The sequence below is a fragment of the Halichoerus grypus genome, chromosome X (genome assembly GCF_964656455.1).
Source record: "Halichoerus grypus chromosome X, mHalGry1.hap1.1, whole genome shotgun sequence".
Taxonomy (NCBI): domain Eukaryota; kingdom Metazoa; phylum Chordata; class Mammalia; order Carnivora; family Phocidae; genus Halichoerus; species Halichoerus grypus.
Genome location: NC_135727.1, coordinates 79338826 through 79359601, shown reverse-complemented (window position 1 = coordinate 79359601; position 20776 = coordinate 79338826).

Genomic DNA, 20776 nt, shown 5'->3' with positions numbered 1-20776 from the left:
TGTTCCAGCTACAGTAATCTACTTTGCTGTTCTCCTTCAGTGCCACGAAAACTCCTAGTCAGGAGCTTTGTGCTTGCTCTTCCTTCAATCAGATACTCTTCCCTCCATCCTGTAAGGCTTCTGATCACATCATCAAATTTCACCTTCTTGGAGAGGCCCTTCTGGATTACACTACCTAAGATAAGAAGGCCCGACCACATCTGTTTCTCCTCTTCCCCTGCGTCGTGTTTTGCCATAGCACTTATCACCACCAGATATATTTACTTGTTTTCCTCGTACCTTTCCCTGGCCCAGAATGTCATCTGTATGGAAACAGAGATTCTGTATTGTCCGCTGTTACCTCCTTAGATCTGAAACTAGTGCTTACACATAGTGGGCATTCAGTCAGTATTTGTTGAGGAAATCAGTGAGCCTTAAGACGTGAATGTAGAAAGTAATTTGATTTGCATTATAATAACTGGATCTGTTAAATAGTGAGGCCCCTTCTAATGGGGTCTGTTCTGTATAAATCTTTCTGTGCATACCATACTTTTTACATTTAACTCAGATTACGATAGTGTTTCATAGTTAGGCTAAGGCTCAGACAATACTCTTGGTATCAAAATGCAGGGCGATATTATTATTTTAAAGATTCTTTTTAGGGGAATAATTACTTTTTTGTTCTTTTGACATAGACATCTGACCCTCAATTACATTAACAGACCTTATACACATGAATGGAAAGAAGAATAGCCCCTTTTGAATTCAGGCTAAGACTTTATCAATATGAAGTGCTTCCCACAGGGTTCTGCTGAAAGAACCAAACTTCCATCATAATGAAATTGCAAATTCATTTGTACATGCCCTTTTTTATTTGAAAGCTACTTTTTGATGTTTGGTCTGCAATTAGATTTATTGTTTAAGGTCACAAATATGCAATCCTGACTAGACCAAGTTGTCAGAATCCTTTATCTATTCAGCATTGCACAAAGATAAATGGCTATCTCTTAACAATAGCATACCAAAGCCAAAATTTGTTCCCACTTGTATATAATCTTAATCAATCTGCTGCTTTCTGTTTTCCAGTCAGTAGACGCCTAGCCTAACCCACTCACCACCCCACCTATCTAGAAATTGCCCAATTATGGGTTTTAAATTACTGAGAAACACTTCAGATGGAAAAAAGATAAGTTTAAGAATGTTAATGCTATAATTTTCTCATGCATATTTTTAGCTTAACATATGAATTCTTTTGCCTTTACCCTCATTCTGTGTGGGGTGAGTAATTATGTAGTATGTTAGCTAAATTCTGTGATTACATTTCTCACTGTTAACATGATCGCAAAGTAGATCATGTTTCTTAATTAAAATGAATTCTTAAGTGTTTTAAAAGATCTATGCACACGAATTAAATTCTTTTCTGAGATTCTGTGTGTCCCCCAGTAAAAATATCTACATTTAGACTTGTTCAGAAGGACTTCTTATATTTTTACGCATTTCCTTTGTGACCTTTCATATAAAAGGTATACTGAGAGAGTTGCCCAATTAGATTTGAGGCTGTACTTTTTATCCAAGAATATCCAGTGTCTAAAATTAACATACATTTGAGCATCATTGTATCACCAATCTCTATAGTTTCTCCAAAGGATTCTGATACTAGATATACAACAATTCTTTAGTAACTTGATCATACTTATAAAGCAGGCCATTAAGACTAGTATAGTAATGTCCCCATTTTAAAATCTTGTTTAAATATTTTTTGCAGATCTGAGAATCTTTTTTTAATTGTCATGCAGTTTGAACCTTCCCCCAGTTAAAAGGAATACACGATTTCAGAAGGAGGTATAAGAGAAAACCACAGTTTTTAAGTCAGAGGAACTTTTTTTCCTGAATTCCGACTATTATTTATTTTGTGACCTCTTGGAAGTTGCCCGTTTTGGGGGAGGGGGCCTCTGCCCAGCTATAGAATAGAGAAATACTTATTCATAGAGGTGTGATATAATTAAATGAGACAACACATATAAAGTGCCCAAAACAATGCCCAGCAATAGTAAATACTCAATAAATATTATTTGAACTCCTGCCTCTGTGCCCTCCCCTTACCCCCACTCTGTTCCTGTTGCTATGTTACCCATTCTGATTGGGCTTACTCAAAAGTTAAAACTGTTGAACTAAACTTGAAGCCTTTTTGTGCCTGCCAGCTCTACATTGCTCTGCATTCACTGAATTAATAAGTAGGGAGAAGTCAGGACCTTGAATTGATCTATTCATAATACCCAGCAGGTGTATGTGGCCTTTTCTTCTCAACAATTTGCTCCCCCAGGGATTGGGTAAAATGAATATTCCACTCTGAGCCTTCATTTTAAGTCCACATGGAGCCCTTAGAAGATATACTTAAATCTCTCTTCCACCTGCAAATAGGAGAGTTGAGCCTTAAATTATGTTAATTTGACATAGGAAATTTTAATCATCCTGTGTAAGATGGCTTGCTTGTTTGTTGCATTTGTACTGCTCAGATCACTGTCCTAAAAGTTTCACCTTTTAAAAGTAATCTGTTTCAGGGGCGCCTGGGTGGCTCAGTCGTTAAGCATCTGCCTTCGGCTCAGGTCGATCCCAGGGTCCTGGGATTGAGCCCCACATCGGGCTCCCTGCTCGGCGGGAAGCCTGCTTCTCCCTCTCCCTCTCCCCCTGCTTGTGTTCCCTCTCTCGCTGTCTCTCTCTCTCTCTGTCAAATAAACAAATAAAATCTTAAAAAATAAAAAAATTTTAAAAATAAAAGTCATCTGTTTCAGAATAAATTTTAATAGCTACTTAATATACTACTTTATATCTCAAAAATTGTTACTTTATCATAATTTTTATTGTTTTAGGTGCAAAGATGGTTTGAAAGGATTTACATTCTCTGCTCTTAGGTAAGTAGTTTATTTACCTTATGTTAAGAGAGAATTTGCAAGTTAACTTTTTCAAAAAGTAATATTATTGCGCATAATTACAATAGATGTTTATCGACTCAGTTTTCTAGCCCAAAATAATTGCAGGAGTCACAGTCACTTTTACGATATTTTATTAAAAGAGTCTAATTTATTGGATTTCTTTCCCCCTAAAAATCAGTCAATCAACAACTGTTTTTGGAGGTGCCTGGGTGGCTCAGTCGTTAAGCGTCTGCCTTCGGCTCAGGTCGTGATCCCAGGGTTCTGGGATCAAGCCCCACATCGGGCTCCCTGCTCAGCGGGAAGCCTGCTTCTCCCTCTCCCACTCCCCCTGCTTGTGTTCCCTCTCTCACTGTGTCTCTCTCTGTCAAATGAATAAGTGAAATCTTTGAAAAAAAAAAAATCAACAACTGCTTTTGGGACCTATTGTGTGCCTCATATCACTGGGTGTTAGGAAAGAATTAGAAGAACTCTCTCTTCAAGGAGCATTGGAAAAACAAAGCTACATGTGAATAATTACTGCAAAATTAAATACTGAATTGTGTGGTACCACATTATGGGCTTCATTAGGACAGGGCTCATGTCAGACACATTTTGAATCATAAGCTTCACTAGAGTCACTAGAATCTGCTTTTCACCCTGTATGCCATCTCTTGCCATAGTTATTGGCCGATAGTAGTAGATAGTGTAGAAAAGTTGGTTGGCAGCACTTCCATTGTATTTTACAGTTCACCAAGCATTTTCACATAGATTAGAAAATTTTCACAGCAGTTCTGTGAGATGGGTATTTTTATGCCCATGTGACGTGAGGCTTAGAATACTTAACTAATTTAATGTCACACAGTGACTGCATATACTTACTTGAAACCTAATGCTCTTCCAGTTTGTATTATAAATGTTGCCTCTTTTATTCTCCTAAGTACATATAGTAGATGCTTAGTGAAGATTAGGTGTGGAGTACTTATTATAAATATAGGAGGGAAAAATTAGGGTAGCCTTCGGTATGCTAGAAGATTTCATATGACTGTCTTTTTTAGGTTATTTTGAGGATCAAATGAGTTAATGCATGAAAAGTGTTTAGAACTGTGCATGGCACATAGTGCTCAAGAAATGTTGGCTATTACTGTTATTATTATTCTTATGGGGATAAGCCTTAAACTGCACTTGAAGGATAGCTTTAGAGAACTAGAAGGGAAGAGGAGGAACCTTCTGGGTAGAAGTGAATAATGTTAGCAAACGTATGAAAATTATAAACATGAAATATGAGGTAAGAGTGGGAAAATCAACTTAATTGGTATGAAAAGCTTATTTTAGGGATCATAAGGTTTTGTGGGGTTTTTTGATTTTTTAAATGATGGTCAGAGCAGGGCCAGATTTTGGAAGACCTAAACAGAAAAAAAAGAAGACAAATTTGAATTTGATAAGATGGGCAGTAGAGAGCCACTAAAGGGTTTTGAGCAGGGTAGTTGACATTGTTTCAGAAAGATTAGTCTGGCCACAGTATTTGGGACAGACATTGTGAAAGAGAGAATCAGAAGGAAGAAAGATGAAGTGATAAGGACTGGGATTTGGCGACAGTGGAGGATTAAAGAGAAGGAGGCAAAGTTGAGACTGGTGTCGAAGGAAATGAAGACCTACTGATTGATATTTTCCTTCTTCCTCTTTCCCTCCAATCCTTGCTACAAGCCAAGTTTTGAAAACCTAAGTACATGAAAAAAGGTGCTATTAACAGAAAATCAGATGGTGTGCAAGGAAGCTATTGTGTGTTTGGGTGAAAGCATGAGAAATGGAACCTACACGTAACTCGGAGTGAGAAGCAGGCCTGGAAGGAAGGCTGCTGTCGACTCACCTCTTGTTTGAGGAGATTAGCACTGCTGCACCCTGTGTGCCTGGATGCCTAGTTACCAGGCTACTAACACCAAGAATCAATCCTATAGAGTGACTGCGCTTCAGTTAACATTGCCGTTCCTGAAGCAGGAGGAATTTGACACTGCTCGTGTACGAGACACCGGGGAAAGGGTCCCATACGTGAAATGGAGTGAGAAACAGGCCGGTGCGGAAGGCAGCTCTCAAGTCACCTCTGGTTTATGAGGCTAGTACCCTTGCCCCGGGGGTGCCTGCAGGCCTAAAGCCAACCACCTAACTCAAAGGAACAACTCTGTAGGGAATTTCTGCTTCGGCTAAAAGAGCCATGCCTCAGGGTGGACGCATTTTGCTGTGTGCATGCGTGAGCGCGCTGCAGGTGAGCCCAAAACCATTTTCCTTGTGAGACCCAGGCCCCGGAAGAAGCCAGAACACGACTCCCCACTTGCCCCATGAAGCTAGAACTGCGGTCCCAATTTTGCTTGGAAGTCTAATAGATAGCTTTCTAACTCGGAGAAACAACACTGTAGAGAAACCGTGCTTTAGCTACTGTCGACCTCTCTGTGGGCGAAGCAGTTTAGGGTGTACTGTGGCTGAGAGCCTGGGGACGGTTTCCATTTCGTAATATCGGGGGAGAGAAAGGCCGGTACATAATGCAGCTCTGAACTCACTACATGGTTATGGGGAAAGTTCCGTTCCCCCGTGGGAGTGTGCAGGCTTAAACACAGCCACCTTACTCGACGGAAAAACTCGGTTGAGAGCCTGTGCTGCAGGTAAAACAGCTGCTCCTGAGTGTGGAAGCATTTTGTTGTGTGCGTGCGTGAGAGCACTGCAAGGGAGTCCAAAGCTTTTTGCGAGTGAGACTCAGGCCCCAGCGAAAGGCAGAACACCACTCCCCATGTGTTTCATCAAGCTAGCACGGCAGCCCCACTTTTGCATGGAAGTCTAATAGCTAGCGTTGTAACTCGAAGAAACAACAGTGTAGAGAAACGGTGCCTTAGCTACCGTCGACCTCTCTGTGGGCGAAGCAGTTTAGGGTAAACTGTGGCTGAGAGCCTGGGGACGGTTTCAATATCGTAATATCAGAGAGAGACAGGCCGGTACAGAAGGCAGCTCTCAACTCACATCATGGTTATGCGGATAGTACCATTGCCCAGGGTGTGTGTGCCGGCTTAAACACAGCCACCTAATTCAAAGGAAAAACTCCCTTGAGAGCCTGTGCTGCAGGTAAAACAGCTGCTCCTGTGGGTGGAAGCATTTTGTTGTGTGCGTGCGTGAGAGCACGGCAAGGGAGTCCAAAGCTTTTTGCGAGTGACACTCAGGCCCGAGCGAAAGGCAGAACACGTCTCCCCATGTGATTCATCAAACTAGCACGGCAGCCCCACTTTGGCATGGAAGGCCAATAGCTAGCGTTCTAACTCGAAGAAACAACACTGTAGAGAAACCGTGATTTAGCTACCGTCGACCTCTCTGTGGGTGAAGTAGTTGAGGGTGTACTGTGGCTGAGAGCCTGGGGACGGTTTCCATTTCGTAATATCGGGGGAGAGACAGGCCGGTACAGAAGGCAGCTCTCAACTCACATCATGGTTATGGGGCTAGTACCGTTGCCCAGGCTGTGTGTGCCAGCTTAAACACAGCCACCTAACTCGAAGGAAAAACTCGGTTGAGAGCCTGTGCTGCAGGTAAAACAGCTGCTCCTGAGGGTGGCAGCATTTTGTTGTGTGCGTGCGTGAGAGCACTGCAAGGGAGTCCAAAGCTTTTTGCAAGTGAGACTCAGGCCCCAGCGAAAGGCAGAACACGACTCCCCATGTGTTTCAACACGCTAGCACGGCAGCCCCACTTTTGCATGGAAGTCTAATAGCTAGCGTTCTAACTCGAAGAAACAACACTGTAGAGAAACGGTGCCTTAGCTACCGTCGACCTCTCTGTGGGCGAAGCACTTTAGGGTAAACTGTGGCTGAGAGCCCGGGGACGGTTTCAATATCGTAATATCAGAGAGAGACAGGCCGGTACAGAAGGCAGCTCTCAACTCACATCATGGTTATGCGGATAGTACCGTTGCCCAGGGTGTGTGTGCCGGCTTAAACACAGCCACCTAATTCAAAGGAAAAACTCCCTTGAGAGCCTGTGCTGCAGGTAAAACAGCTGCTCCTGTGGGTGGAAGCATTTTGTTGTGTGCGTGCGTGAGAGCACGGCAAGGGAGTCCAAAGCTTTTTGCGAGTGACACTCAGGCCCGAGCGAAAGGCAGAACACGTCTCCCCATGTGATTCATCAAACTAGCACGGCAGCCCCACTTTGGCATGGAAGGCCAATAGCTAGCGTTCTAACTCGAAGAAACAACACTGTAGAGAAACCGGGCTTTAGCTACCGTCGACCTCTCTGTGGGTGAAGTAGTTGAGGGTGTACTGTGGCTGAGGGCCTGGGGACGGTTTCCATTTCGTAATATCGGGGGAGAGACAGGCCGGTACAGAAGGCACCTCTCAACTCACATCATGGTTATGGGGCTAGTTCCGTTGCCCAGGGTGTGTTTGCAGGCTTAAAGACAGCCACCTAACTCAAAGGAAAAACACGGTACAGAATCCGTGCTTCAGCTAAAACAGCCGCTCCTGAGGGTGGAAGCATTGGGTTGTGTGCGTCCGTGAGAGCACTGCAAGGGAGTCCAAAGCTTTTTGCGAGTGAGACTCAGGCCCCAGCGAAAGGCAGAACACCACTCCCCATGTGTTTCATCAAGCTAGCACGGCAGCCCCACTTTTGCATGGAAGTCCAATAGCTGGCGTTCTAACTCGAAGAAACAACACTGGAGAGAAACCGTGCCTTAGCTACCGTCGATCTCTCTGTGGGCGAAGCAGTTTAGGGTTAACTGTGGCTGAGAGCCTGGGGACGGTTTCAGTATCGTAATATCAGGGAGAGACAGGCCAGTACAGAAGGCAGCTCTCAACTCACATCATGGTTATGCGGATAGTACCGTTGCCCAGGGTGTGTGTGCCGGCTTAGACACGGCCACCTAATTCAAAGGAAAAACTCCCTTGAGAGCCTGTGCTGCAGGTGAAACAGCTGCTCCTGTGGGTGGAAGCATTTTGTTGTGTGCGTGCGTGAGAGCACTGCAAGGGAGTCCAAAGCTTTTTGCGAGTGAGACTCAGGCCCCAGCGAAAGGCAGAACACGACTCCCCATGTGTTTCATCAAGCTAGCACGGCAGCCCCACTTTTGCATGGAAGGCTAATAGCTAGGTTCTAACTCGAAGAAACAACACTGTAGAGAAACCGTGCTTTAGCTACCGTCGACCTCTCTGTGGGCGAAGAAGTTTAGGGTGTACTGTGGCTGAGAGCCTGGGGACGGTTTCAATATCGTAATATCGGGGGAGAGACAGGCCAGTACAGAAGGCAGCTCTCAACTCACATCATCGTTATGGGGCTAGTACCGTTGCCCTGGGTGTGTGTGCAGGCTTAAAGACAGCCACCTAACTCAAAGGAAAAACACGGTAGAGAATCCGTGCTTCAGCTAAAACAGCCGCTCCTGAGGGTGGAAGCATTTGGTTGTGTGCGTGCGTGAGAGGACTGCAAGGGAGTCCAAAGTTTCTGCGAGTGAGACTCAGGCCCCAGCAAAAGGCAGAACACGACTCCCCGTGTGTTTCCTTTAGCTAGCACTGCGGCCCTACTTTTGCATGGAAGTCTAATCGCTAGCGTTCTTCCTGGAAGAAACAACACGGTAGAGAAACCGTGCTTTAGCTACCATCCACCTCTCTGAGGGAGGAAGCACTTTCCAGGCTACCGTGGGTGAGAGCCTGAGGAACGGGTTCCTTACGTGAAACCGAGGGAGAAGGAGTCCGGGCCAGAAGGCTCCTCTCGACTCAGCTCTTGTTACCTGAAGCTAACACTTCGGCTCCATGTGTGCATAGGAATGCTAAGGGCTCCGCACTGATTTGGCAGAAAGAAGCCGGTCAAGAACCCCAGCTTCAGCTCATTCGCCTCTCCACAGGGTGGCAGCATTTTCAAGTCTGCTCGAGTGCAAACCTGGGGAAGGAGTCCCAGCAGAATTCGGAGGGAGAAATAAGCATGGGCAGAAGACACCTATCGACTCAACTCTTGTTTCGGGAAACTAGATCGGCTCTCCCGTGTGTGCGTGGAGTCCTCAGTGCCATCCACGTAACGCAAAGGAACAAAACTGTAGAGAACCCGTGCCTCAGCAAAGATCGCCCTTCCTGAGCGGGAACTTCATGTATTGTGTGTTTTTGTGAAAGCATGAGAAATGGAACCTACACGTAACTCGGAGTGAGAAGCAGGCCTGGAAGGAAGGCTGCTGTCGACTCACCTCTTGTTTGAGGAGATTAGCACTGCTGCACCCTGTGTGCCTGGATGCCTAGTTACCAGGCTACTAACACCAAGAATCAATCCTATAGAGTGACTGCGCTTCAGTTAACATTGCCGTTCCTGAAGCAGGAGGAATTTGACACTGCTCGTGTACGAGACACCGGGGAAAGGGTCCCATACGTGAAATGGAGTGAGAAACAGGCCGGTGCGGAAGGCAGCTCTCAAGTCACCTCTGGTTTATGAGGCTAGTACCCTTGCCCCGGGGGTGCCTGCAGGCCTAAAGCCAACCACCTAACTCAAAGGAACAACTCTGTAGGGAATTTCTGCTTCGGCTAAAAGAGCCATGCCTCAGGGTGGACGCATTTTGCTGTGTGCATGCGTGAGCGCACTGCAGGTGAGCCCAAAACCATTTTCCTTGTGAGACCCAGGCCCCGGAAGAAGCCAGAACACGACTCCCCACTTGCTCCATGAAGCTAGAACTGCGGTCCCAATTTTGCTTGGAAGTCTAATAGATAGCTTTCTAACTCGGAGAAACAACACTGTAGAGAAACCGTGCTTTAGCTACTGTCGACCTCTCTGTGGGCGAAGCAGTTTAGGGTGTACTGTGGCTGAGAGCCTGGGGACGGTTTCCATTTCGTAATATCGGGGGAGAGAAAGGCCGGTACATAATGCAGCTCTGAACTCACTACATGGTTATGGGGAAAGTTCCGTTCCCCCGTGGGAGTGTGCAGGCTTAAACACAGCCACCTTACTCGACGGAAAAACTCGGTTGAGAGCCTGTGCTGCAGGTAAAACAGCTGCTCCTGAGTGTGGAAGCATTTTGTTGTGTGCGTGCGTGAGAGCACTGCAAGGGAGTCCAAAGCTTTTTGCGAGTGAGACTCAGGCCCCAGCGAAAGGCAGAACACCACTCCCCATGTGTTTCATCAAGCTAGCACGGCAGCCCCACTTTTGCATGGAAGTCTAATAGCTAGCGTTGTAACTCGAAGAAACAACAGTGTAGAGAAACGGTGCCTTAGCTACCGTCGACCTCTCTGTGGGCGAAGCAGTTTAGGGTAAACTGTGGCTGAGAGCCTGGGGACGGTTTCAATATCGTAATATCAGGGAGAGACAGGCGGGTACAGAAGGCAGCTCTCAACTCACATCATGGTTATGCGGATAGTACCGTTGCCCAGGGTGTGTGTGCCGGTTTAAACACAGCCACCTAATTCAAAGGAAAAACTCCCTTGAGAGCCTGTGCTGCAGGTAAAACAGCTGCTCCTGTGGGTGGAAGCATTTTGTTGTGTGCGTGCGTGAGAGCACGGCAAGGGAGTCCAAAGCTTTTTGCGAGTGAGACTCAGGCCCGAGCGAAAGGCAGAACACGTCTCCCCATGTGATTCATCAAACTAGCACGGCAGCCCCATTTTGGCATGGAAGGCCAATAGCTAGCGTTCTAACTCGAAGAAACGACACTGTAGAGAAACCGTGCTTTAGCTACCGTCGACCTCTCTGTGGGTGAAGTAGTTGAGGGTGTACTGTGGCTGAGAGCCTGGGGACGGTTTCCATTTCGTAATATCGGGGGAGAGACAGGTCGGTACAGAAGGCACCTCTCAACTCACTACATGGTTATGGGGCTAGTTCCGTTGCCCAGGGTGTGTTTGCTGGCTTAAAGACAGCCACCTAACTCAAAGGAAAAACACGGTAGAGAATCCGTGCTTCAGCTAAAACAGCCGCTCCTGAGGGTGGAAGCATTGGGTTGTGTGCGTGCGTGAGAGGACTGCAAGGGAGTCCAAAGTTTCTGCGAGTGAGACTCAGGCCCCAGCAAAAGGCAGAACACGACTCCCCGTGTGTTTCCTTTAGCTAGCACTGCGGCCCTACTTTTGCATGGAAGTCTAATCGCTAGCGTTCTTCCTGGAAGAAACAACACGGTAGAGAAACCGTGCTTTAGCTACCATCCACCTCTCTGAGGGAGGAAGCACTTTCCAGGCTACCGTGGGTGAGAGCCTGAGGAACGGGTTCCTTACGTGAAACCGAGGGAGAAGGAGTCCGGGCCAGAAGGCTCCTCTCGACTCAGCTCTTGTTACCTGAAGCTAACACTTCGGCTCCATGTGTGCATAGGAATGCTAAGGGCTCCGCACTGATTTGGCAGAAAGAAGCCGGTCAAGAACCCCAGCTTCAGCTCATTCGCCTCTCCACAGGGTGGCAGCATTTTCAAGTCTGCTCGAGTGCAAACCTGGGGAAGGAGTCCCAGCAGAATTCGGAGGGAGAAATAAGCATGGGCAGAAGACACCTATCGACTCAACTCTTGTTTCGGGAAACTAGATCGGCTCTCCCGTGTGTGCGTGGAGTCCTCAGTGCCATCCACGTAACGCAAAGGAACAAAACTGTAGAGAACCCGTGCCTCAGCAAAGATCGCCCTTCCTGAGCGGGAACTTCATGTATTGTGTGTTTTTGTGAAAGCATGAGAAATGGAACCTACACGTAACTCGGAGTGAGAAGCAGGCCTGGAAGGAAGGCTGCTGTCGACTCACCTCTTGTTTGAGGAGATTAGCACTGCTGCACCCTGTGTGCCTGGATGCCTAGTTACCAGGCTACTAACACCAAGAATCAATCCTATAGAGTGACTGCGCTTCAGTTAACATTGCCGTTCCTGAAGCAGGAGGAATTTGACACTGCTCGTGTACGAGACACCGGGGAAAGGGTCCCATACGTGAAATGGAGTGAGAAACAGGCCGGTGCGGAAGGCAGCTCTCAAGTCACCTCTGGTTTATGAGGCTAGTACCCTTGCCCCGGGGGTGCCTGCAGGCCTAAAGCCAACCACCTAACTCAAAGGAACAACTCTGTAGGGAATTTCTGCTTCGGCTAAAAGAGCCATGCCTCAGGGTGGACGCATTTTGCTGTGTGCATGCGTGAGCGCGCTGCAGGTGAGCCCAAAACCATTTTCCTTGTGAGACCCAGGCCCCGGAAGAAGCCAGAACACGACTCCCCACTTGCTCCATGAAGCTAGAACTGCGGTCCCAATTTTGCTTGGAAGTCTAATAGATAGCTTTCTAACTCGGAGAAACAACACTGTAGAGAAACCGTGCTTTAGCTACTGTCGACCTCTCTGTGGGCGAAGCAGTTTAGGGTGTACTGTGGCTGAGAGCCTGGGGACGGTTTCCATTTCGTAATATCGGGGGAGAGAAAGGCCGGTACATAATGCAGCTCTGAACTCACTACATGGTTATGGGGAAAGTTCCGTTCCCCCGTGGGAGTGTGCAGGCTTAAACACAGCCACCTTACTCGACGGAAAAACTCGGTTGAGAGCCTGTGCTGCAGGTAAAACAGCTGCTCCTGAGTGTGGAAGCATTTTGTTGTGTGCGTGCGTGAGAGCACTGCAAGGGAGTCCAAAGCTTTTTGCGAGTGAGACTCAGGCCCCAGCGAAAGGCAGAACACCACTCCCCATGTGTTTCATCAAGCTAGCACGGCAGCCCCACTTTTGCATGGAAGTCTAATAGCTAGCGTTGTAACTCGAAGAAACAACAGTGTAGAGAAACGGTGCCTTAGCTACCGTCGACCTCTCTGTGGGCGAAGCAGTTTAGGGTAAACTGTGGCTGAGAGCCTGGGGACGGTTTCAATATCGTAATATCAGGGAGAGACAGGCGGGTACAGAAGGCAGCTCTCAACTCACATCATGGTTATGCGGATAGTACCGTTGCCCAGGGTGTGTGTGCCGGTTTAAACACAGCCACCTAATTCAAAGGAAAAACTCCCTTGAGAGCCTGTGCTGCAGGTAAAACAGCTGCTCCTGTGGGTGGAAGCATTTTGTTGTGTGCGTGCGTGAGAGCACGGCAAGGGAGTCCAAAGCTTTTTGCGAGTGAGACTCAGGCCCGAGCGAAAGGCAGAACACGTCTCCCCATGTGATTCATCAAACTAGCACGGCAGCCCCATTTTGGCATGGAAGGCCAATAGCTAGCGTTCTAACTCGAAGAAACGACACTGTAGAGAAACCGTGCTTTAGCTACCGTCGACCTCTCTGTGGGTGAAGTAGTTGAGGGTGTACTGTGGCTGAGAGCCTGGGGACGGTTTCCATTTCGTAATATCGGGGGAGAGACAGGTCGGTACAGAAGGCACCTCTCAACTCACTACATGGTTATGGGGCTAGTTCCGTTGCCCAGGGTGTGTTTGCTGGCTTAAAGACAGCCACCTAACTCAAAGGAAAAACACGGTAGAGAATCCGTGCTTCAGCTAAAACAGCCGCTCCTGAGGGTGGAAGCATTGGGTTGTGTGCGTGCGTGAGAGGACTGCAAGGGAGTCCAAAGTTTCTGCGAGTGAGACTCAGGCCCCAGCAAAAGGCAGAACACGACTCCCCGTGTGTTTCCTTTAGCTAGCACTGCGGCCCTACTTTTGCATGGAAGTCTAATCGCTAGCGTTCTTCCTGGAAGAAACAACACGGTAGAGAAACCGTGCTTTAGCTACCATCCACCTCTCTGAGGGAGGAAGCACTTTCCAGGCTACCGTGGGTGAGAGCCTGAGGAACGGGTTCCTTACGTGAAACCGAGGGAGAAGGAGTCCGGGCCAGAAGGCTCCTCTCGACTCAGCTCTTGTTACCTGAAGCTAACACTTCGGCTCCATGTGTGCATAGGAATGCTAAGGGCTCCGCACTGATTTGGCAGAAAGAAGCCGGTCAAGAACCCCAGCTTCAGCTCATTCGCCTCTCCACAGGGTGGCAGCATTTTCAAGTCTGCTCGAGTGCAAACCTGGGGAAGGAGTCCCAGCAGAATTCGGAGGGAGAAATAAGCATGGGCAGAAGACACCTATCGACTCAACTCTTGTTTCGGGAAACTAGATCGGCTCTCCCGTGTGTGCGTGGAGTCCTCAGTGCCATCCACGTAACGCAAAGGAACAAAACTGTAGAGAACCCGTGCCTCAGCAAAGATCGCCCTTCCTGAGCGGGAACTTCATGTATTGTGTGTTTTTGTGAAAGCATGAGAAATGGAACCTACACGTAACTCGGAGTGAGAAGCAGGCCTGGAAGGAAGGCTGCTGTCGACTCACCTCTTGTTTGAGGAGATTAGCACTGCTGCACCCTGTGTGCCTGGATGCCTAGTTACCAGGCTACTAACACCAAGAATCAATCCTATAGAGTGACTGCGCTTCAGTTAACATTGCCGTTCCTGAAGCAGGAGGAATTTGACACTGCTCGTGTACGAGACACCGGGGAAAGGGTCCCATACGTGAAATGGAGTGAGAAACAGGCCGGTGCGGAAGGCAGCTCTCAAGTCACCTCTGGTTTATGAGGCTAGTACCCTTGCCCCGGGGGTGCCTGCAGGCCTAAAGCCAACCACCTAACTCAAAGGAACAACTCTGTAGGGAATTTCTGCTTCGGCTAAAAGAGCCATGCCTCAGGGTGGACGCATTTTGCTGTGTGCATGCGTGAGCGCGCTGCAGGTGAGCCCAAAACCATTTTCCTTGTGAGACCCAGGCCCCGGAAGAAGCCAGAACACGACTCCCCACTTGCTCCATGAAGCTAGAACTGCGGTCCCAATTTTGCTTGGAAGTCTAATAGATAGCTTTCTAACTCGGAGAAACAACACTGTAGAGAAACCGTGCTTTAGCTACTGTCGACCTCTCTGTGGGCGAAGCAGTTTAGGGTGTACTGTGGCTGAGAGCCTGGGGACGGTTTCCATTTCGTAATATCGGGGGAGAGAAAGGCCGGTACATAATGCAGCTCTGAACTCACTACATGGTTATGGGGAAAGTTCCGTTCCCCCGTGGGAGTGTGCAGGCTTAAACACAGCCACCTTACTCGACGGAAAAACTCGGTTGAGAGCCTGTGCTGCAGGTAAAACAGCTGCTCCTGAGTGTGGAAGCATTTTGTTGTGTGCGTGCGTGAGAGCACTGCAAGGGAGTCCAAAGCTTTTTGCGAGTGAGACTCAGGCCCCAGCGAAAGGCAGAACACCACTCCCCATGTGTTTCATCAAGCTAGCACGGCAGCCCCACTTTTGCATGGAAGTCTAATAGCTAGCGTTGTAACTCGAAGAAACAACAGTGTAGAGAAACGGTGCCTTAGCTACCGTCGACCTCTCTGTGGGCGAAGCAGTTTAGGGTAAACTGTGGCTGAGAGCCTGGGGACGGTTTCAATATCGTAATATCAGGGAGAGACAGGCGGGTACAGAAGGCAGCTCTCAACTCACATCATGGTTATGCGGATAGTACCGTTGCCCAGGGTGTGTGTGCCGGTTTAAACACAGCCACCTAATTCAAAGGAAAAACTCCCTTGAGAGCCTGTGCTGCAGGTAAAACAGCTGCTCCTGTGGGTGGAAGCATTTTGTTGTGTGCGTGCGTGAGAGCACGGCAAGGGAGTCCAAAGCTTTTTGCGAGTGAGACTCAGGCCCGAGCGAAAGGCAGAACACGTCTCCCCATGTGATTCATCAAACTAGCACGGCAGCCCCATTTTGGCATGGAAGGCCAATAGCTAGCGTTCTAACTCGAAGAAACGACACTGTAGAGAAACCGTGCTTTAGCTACCGTCGACCTCTCTGTGGGTGAAGTAGTTGAGGGTGTACTGTGGCTGAGAGCCTGGGGACGGTTTCCATTTCGTAATATCGGGGGAGAGACAGGTCGGTACAGAAGGCACCTCTCAACTCACTACATGGTTATGGGGCTAGTTCCGTTGCCCAGGGTGTGTTTGCTGGCTTAAAGACAGCCACCTAACTCAAAGGAAAAACACGGTAGAGAATCCGTGCTTCAGCTAAAACAGCCGCTCCTGAGGGTGGAAGCATTGGGTTGTGTGCGTGCGTGAGAGGACTGCAAGGGAGTCCAAAGTTTCTGCGAGTGAGACTCAGGCCCCAGCAAAAGGCAGAACACGACTCCCCGTGTGTTTCCTTTAGCTAGCACTGCGGCCCTACTTTTGCATGGAAGTCTAATCGCTAGCGTTCTTCCTGGAAGAAACAACACGGTAGAGAAACCGTGCTTTAGCTACCATCCACCTCTCTGAGGGAGGAAGCACTTTCCAGGCTACCGTGGGTGAGAGCCTGAGGAACGGGTTCCTTACGTGAAACCGAGGGAGAAGGAGTCCGGGCCAGAAGGCTCCTCTCGACTCAGCTCTTGTTACCTGAAGCTAACACTTCGGCTCCATGTGTGCATAGGAATGCTAAGGGCTCCGCACTGATTTGGCAGAAAGAAGCCGGTCAAGAACCCCAGCTTCAGCTCATTCGCCTCTCCACAGGGTGGCAGCATTTTCAAGTCTGCTCGAGTGCAAACCTGGGGAAGGAGTCCCAGCAGAATTCGGAGGGAGAAATAAGCATGGGCAGAAGACACCTATCGACTCAACTCTTGTTTCGGGAAACTAGATCGGCTCTCCCGTGTGTGCGTGGAGTCCTCAGTGCCATCCACGTAACGCAAAGGAACAAAACTGTAGAGAACCCGTGCCTCAGCAAAGATCGCCCTTCCTGAGCGGGAACTTCATGTATTGTGTGTTTTTGTGAAAGCATGAGAAATGGAACCTACACGTAACTCGGAGTGAGAAGCAGGCCTGGAAGGAAGGCTGCTGTCGACTCACCTCTTGTTTGAGGAGATTAGCACTGCTGCACCCTGTGTGCCTGGATGCCTAGTTACCAGGCTACTAACACCAAGAATCAATCCTATAGAGTGACTGCGCTTCAGTTAACATTGCCGTTCCTGAAGCAGGAGGAATTTGACACTGCTCGTGTACGAGACACCGGGGAAAGGGTCCCATACGTGAAATGGAGTGAGAAACAGGCCGGTGCGGAAGGCAGCTCTCAAGTCACCTCTGGTTTATGAGGCTAGTACCCTTGCCCCGGGGGTGCCTGCAGGCCTAAAGCCAACCACCTAACTCAAAGGAACAACTCTGTAGGGAATTTCTGCTTCGGCTAAAAGAGCCATGCCTCAGGGTGGACGCATTTTGCTGTGTGCATGCGTGAGCGCGCTGCAGGTGAGCCCAAAACCATTTTCCTTGTGAGACCCAGGCCCCGGAAGAAGCCAGAACACGACTCCCCACTTGCTCCATGAAGCTAGAACTGCGGTCCCAATTTTGCTTGGAAGTCTAATAGATAGCTTTCTAACTCGGAGAAACAACACTGTAGAGAAACCGTGCTTTAGCTACTGTCGACCTCTCTGTGGGCGAAGCAGTTTAGGGTGTACTGTGGCTGAGAGCCTGGGGACGGTTTCCATTTCGTAATATCGGGGGAGAGAAAGGCCGGTACATAATGCAGCTCTGAACTCACTACATGGTTATGGGGAAAGTTCCGTTCCCCCGTGGGAGTGTGCAGGCTTAAACACAGCCACCTTACTCGACGGAAAAACTCGGTTGAGAGCCTGTGCTGCAGGTAAAACAGCTGCTCCTGAGTGTGGAAGCATTTTGTTGTGTGCGTGCGTGAGAGCACTGCAAGGGAGTCCAAAGCTTTTTGCGAGTGAGACTCAGGCCCCAGCGAAAGGCAGAACACCACTCCCCATGTGTTTCATCAAGCTAGCACGGCAGCCCCACTTTTGCATGGAAGTCTAATAGCTAGCGTTGTAACTCGAAGAAACAACAGTGTAGAGAAACGGTGCCTTAGCTACCGTCGACCTCTCTGTGGGCGAAGCAGTTTAGGGTAAACTGTGGCTGAGAGCCTGGGGACGGTTTCAATATCGTAATATCAGGGAGAGACAGGCGGGTACAGAAGGCAGCTCTCAACTCACATCATGGTTATGCGGATAGTACCGTTGCCCAGGGTGTGTGTGCCGGTTTAAACACAGCCACCTAATTCAAAGGAAAAACTCCCTTGAGAGCCTGTGCTGCAGGTAAAACAGCTGCTCCTGTGGGTGGAAGCATTTTGTTGTGTGCGTGCGTGAGAGCACGGCAAGGGAGTCCAAAGCTTTTTGCGAGTGAGACTCAGGCCCGAGCGAAAGGCAGAACACGTCTCCCCATGTGATTCATCAAACTAGCACGGCAGCCCCATTTTGGCATGGAAGGCCAATAGCTAGCGTTCTAACTCGAAGAAACGACACTGTAGAGAAACCGTGCTTTAGCTACCGTCGACCTCTCTGTGGGTGAAGTAGTTGAGGGTGTACTGTGGCTGAGAGCCTGGGGACGGTTTCCATTTCGTAATATCGGGGGAGAGACAGGTCGGTACAGAAGGCACCTCTCAACTCACTACATGGTTATGGGGCTAGTTCCGTTGCCCAGGGTGTGTTTGCTGGCTTAAAGACAGCCACCTAACTCAAAGGAAAAACACGGTAGAGAATCCGTGCTTCAGCTAAAACAGCCGCTCCTGAGGGTGGAAGCATTGGGTTGTGTGCGTGCGTGAGAGGACTGCAAGGGAGTCCAAAGTTTCTGCGAGTGAGACTCAGGCCCCAGCAAAAGGCAGAACACGACTCCCCGTGTGTTTCCTTTAGCTAGCACTGCGGCCCTACTTTTGCATGGAAGTCTAATCGCTAGCGTTCTTCCTGGAAGAAACAACACGGTAGAGAAACCGTGCTTTAGCTACCATCCACCTCTCTGAGGGAGGAAGCACTTTCCAGGCTACCGTGGGTGAGAGCCTGAGGAACGGGTTCCTTACGTGAAACCGAGGGAGAAGGAGTCCGGGCCAGAAGGCTCCTCTCGACTCAGCTCTTGTTACCTGAAGCTAACACTTCGGCTCCATGTGTGCATAGGAATGCTAAGGGCTCCGCACTGATTTGGCAGAAAGAAGCCGGTCAAGAACCCCAGCTTCAGCTCATTCGCCTCTCCACAGGGTGGCAGCATTTTCAAGTCTGCTCGAGTGCAAACCTGGGGAAGGAGTCCCAGCAGAATTCGGAGGGAGAAATAAGCATGGGCAGAAGACACCTATCGACTCAACTCTTGTTTCGGGAAACTAGATCGGCTCTCCCGTGTGTGCGTGGAGTCCTCAGTGCCATCCACGTAACGCAAAGGAACAAAACTGTAGAGAACCCGTGCCTCAGCAAAGATCGCCCTTCCTGAGCGGGAACTTCATGTATTGTGTGTTTTTGTGAAAGCATGAGAAATGGAACCTACACGTAACTCGGAGTGAGAAGCAGGCCTGGAAGGAAGGCTGCTGTCGACTCACCTCTTGTTTGAGGAGATTAGCACTGCTGCACCCTGTGTGCCTGGATGCCTAGTTACCAGGCTACTAACACCAAGAATCAATCCTATAGAGTGACTGCGCTTCAGTTAACATTGCCGTTCCTGAAGCAGGAGGAATTTGACACTGCTCGTGTACGAGACACCGGGGAAAGGGTCCCATACGTGAAATGGAGTGAGAAACAGGCCGGTGCGGAAGGCAGCTCTCAAGTCACCTCTGGTTTATGAGGCTAGTACCCTTGCCCCGGGGGTGCCTGCAGGCCTAAAGCCAACCACCTAACTCAAAGGAACAACTCTGTAGGGAATTTCTGCTTCGGCTAAAAGAGCCATGCCTCAGGGTGGACGCATTTTGCTGTGTGCATGCGTGAGCGCGCTGCAGGTGAGCCCAAAACCATTTTCCTTGTGAGACCCAGGCCCCGGAAGAAGCCAGAACACGACTCCCCACTTGCTCCATGAAGCTAGAACTGCGGTCCCAATTTTGCTTGGAAGTCTAATAGATAGCTTTCTAACTCGGAGAAACAACACTGTAGAGAAACCGTGCTTTAGCTACTGTCGACCTCTCTGTGGGCGAAGCAGTTTAGGGTGTACTGTGGCTGAGAGCCTGGGGACGGTTTCCATTTCGTAATATCGGGGGAGAGAAAGGCCGGTACATAATGCAGCTCTGAACTCACTACATGGTTATGGGGAAAGTTCCGTTCCCCCGTGGGAGTGTGCAGGCTTAAACACAGCCACCTTACTCGACGGAAAAACTCGGTTGAGAGCCTGTGCTGCAGGTAAAACAGCTGCTCCTGAGTGTGGAAGCATTTTGTTGTGTGCGTGCGTGAGAGCACTGCAAGGGAGTCCAAAGCTTTTTGCGAGTGAGACTCAGGCCCCAGCGAAAGGCAGAACACCACTCCCCATGTGTTTCATCAAGCTAGCACGGCAGCCCCACTTTTGCATGGAAGTCTAATAGCTAGCGTTGTAACTCGAAGAAACAACAGTGTAGAGAAACGGTGCCTTAGCTACCGTCGACCTCTCTGTGGGCGAAGCAGTTTAGGGTAAACTGTGGCTGAGAGCCTGGGGACGGTTTCAATATCGTAATATCAGGGAGAGACAGGCGGGTACAGAAGGCAGCTCTCAACTCACATCATGGTTATGCGGATAGTACCGTTGCCCAGGGTGTGTGTGCCGGTTTAAACACAGCCACCTAATTCAAAGGAAAAACTCCCTTGAGAGCCTGTGCTGCAGGTAAAACAGCTGCTCCTGTGGGTGGAAGCATTTTGTTGTGTGCGTGCGTGAGAGCACGGCAAGGGAGTCCAAAGCTTTTTGCGAGTGAGACTCAGGCCCGAGCGAAAGGCAGAACACGTCTCCCCATGTGATTCATCAAACTAGCACGGCAGCCCCATTTTGGCATGGAAGGCCAATAGCTAGCGTTCTAACTCGAAGAAACGACACTGTAGAGAAACCGTGCTTTAGCTACCGTCGACCTCTCTGTGGGTGAAGTAGTTGAGGGTGTACTGTGGCTGAGAGCCTGGGGACGGTTTCCATTTCGTAATATCGGGGGAGAGACAGGTCGGTACAGAAGGCACCTCTCAACTCACTACATGGTTATGGGGCTAGTTCCGTTGCCCAGGGTGTGTTTGCTGGCTTAAAGACAGCCACCTAACTCAAAGGAAAA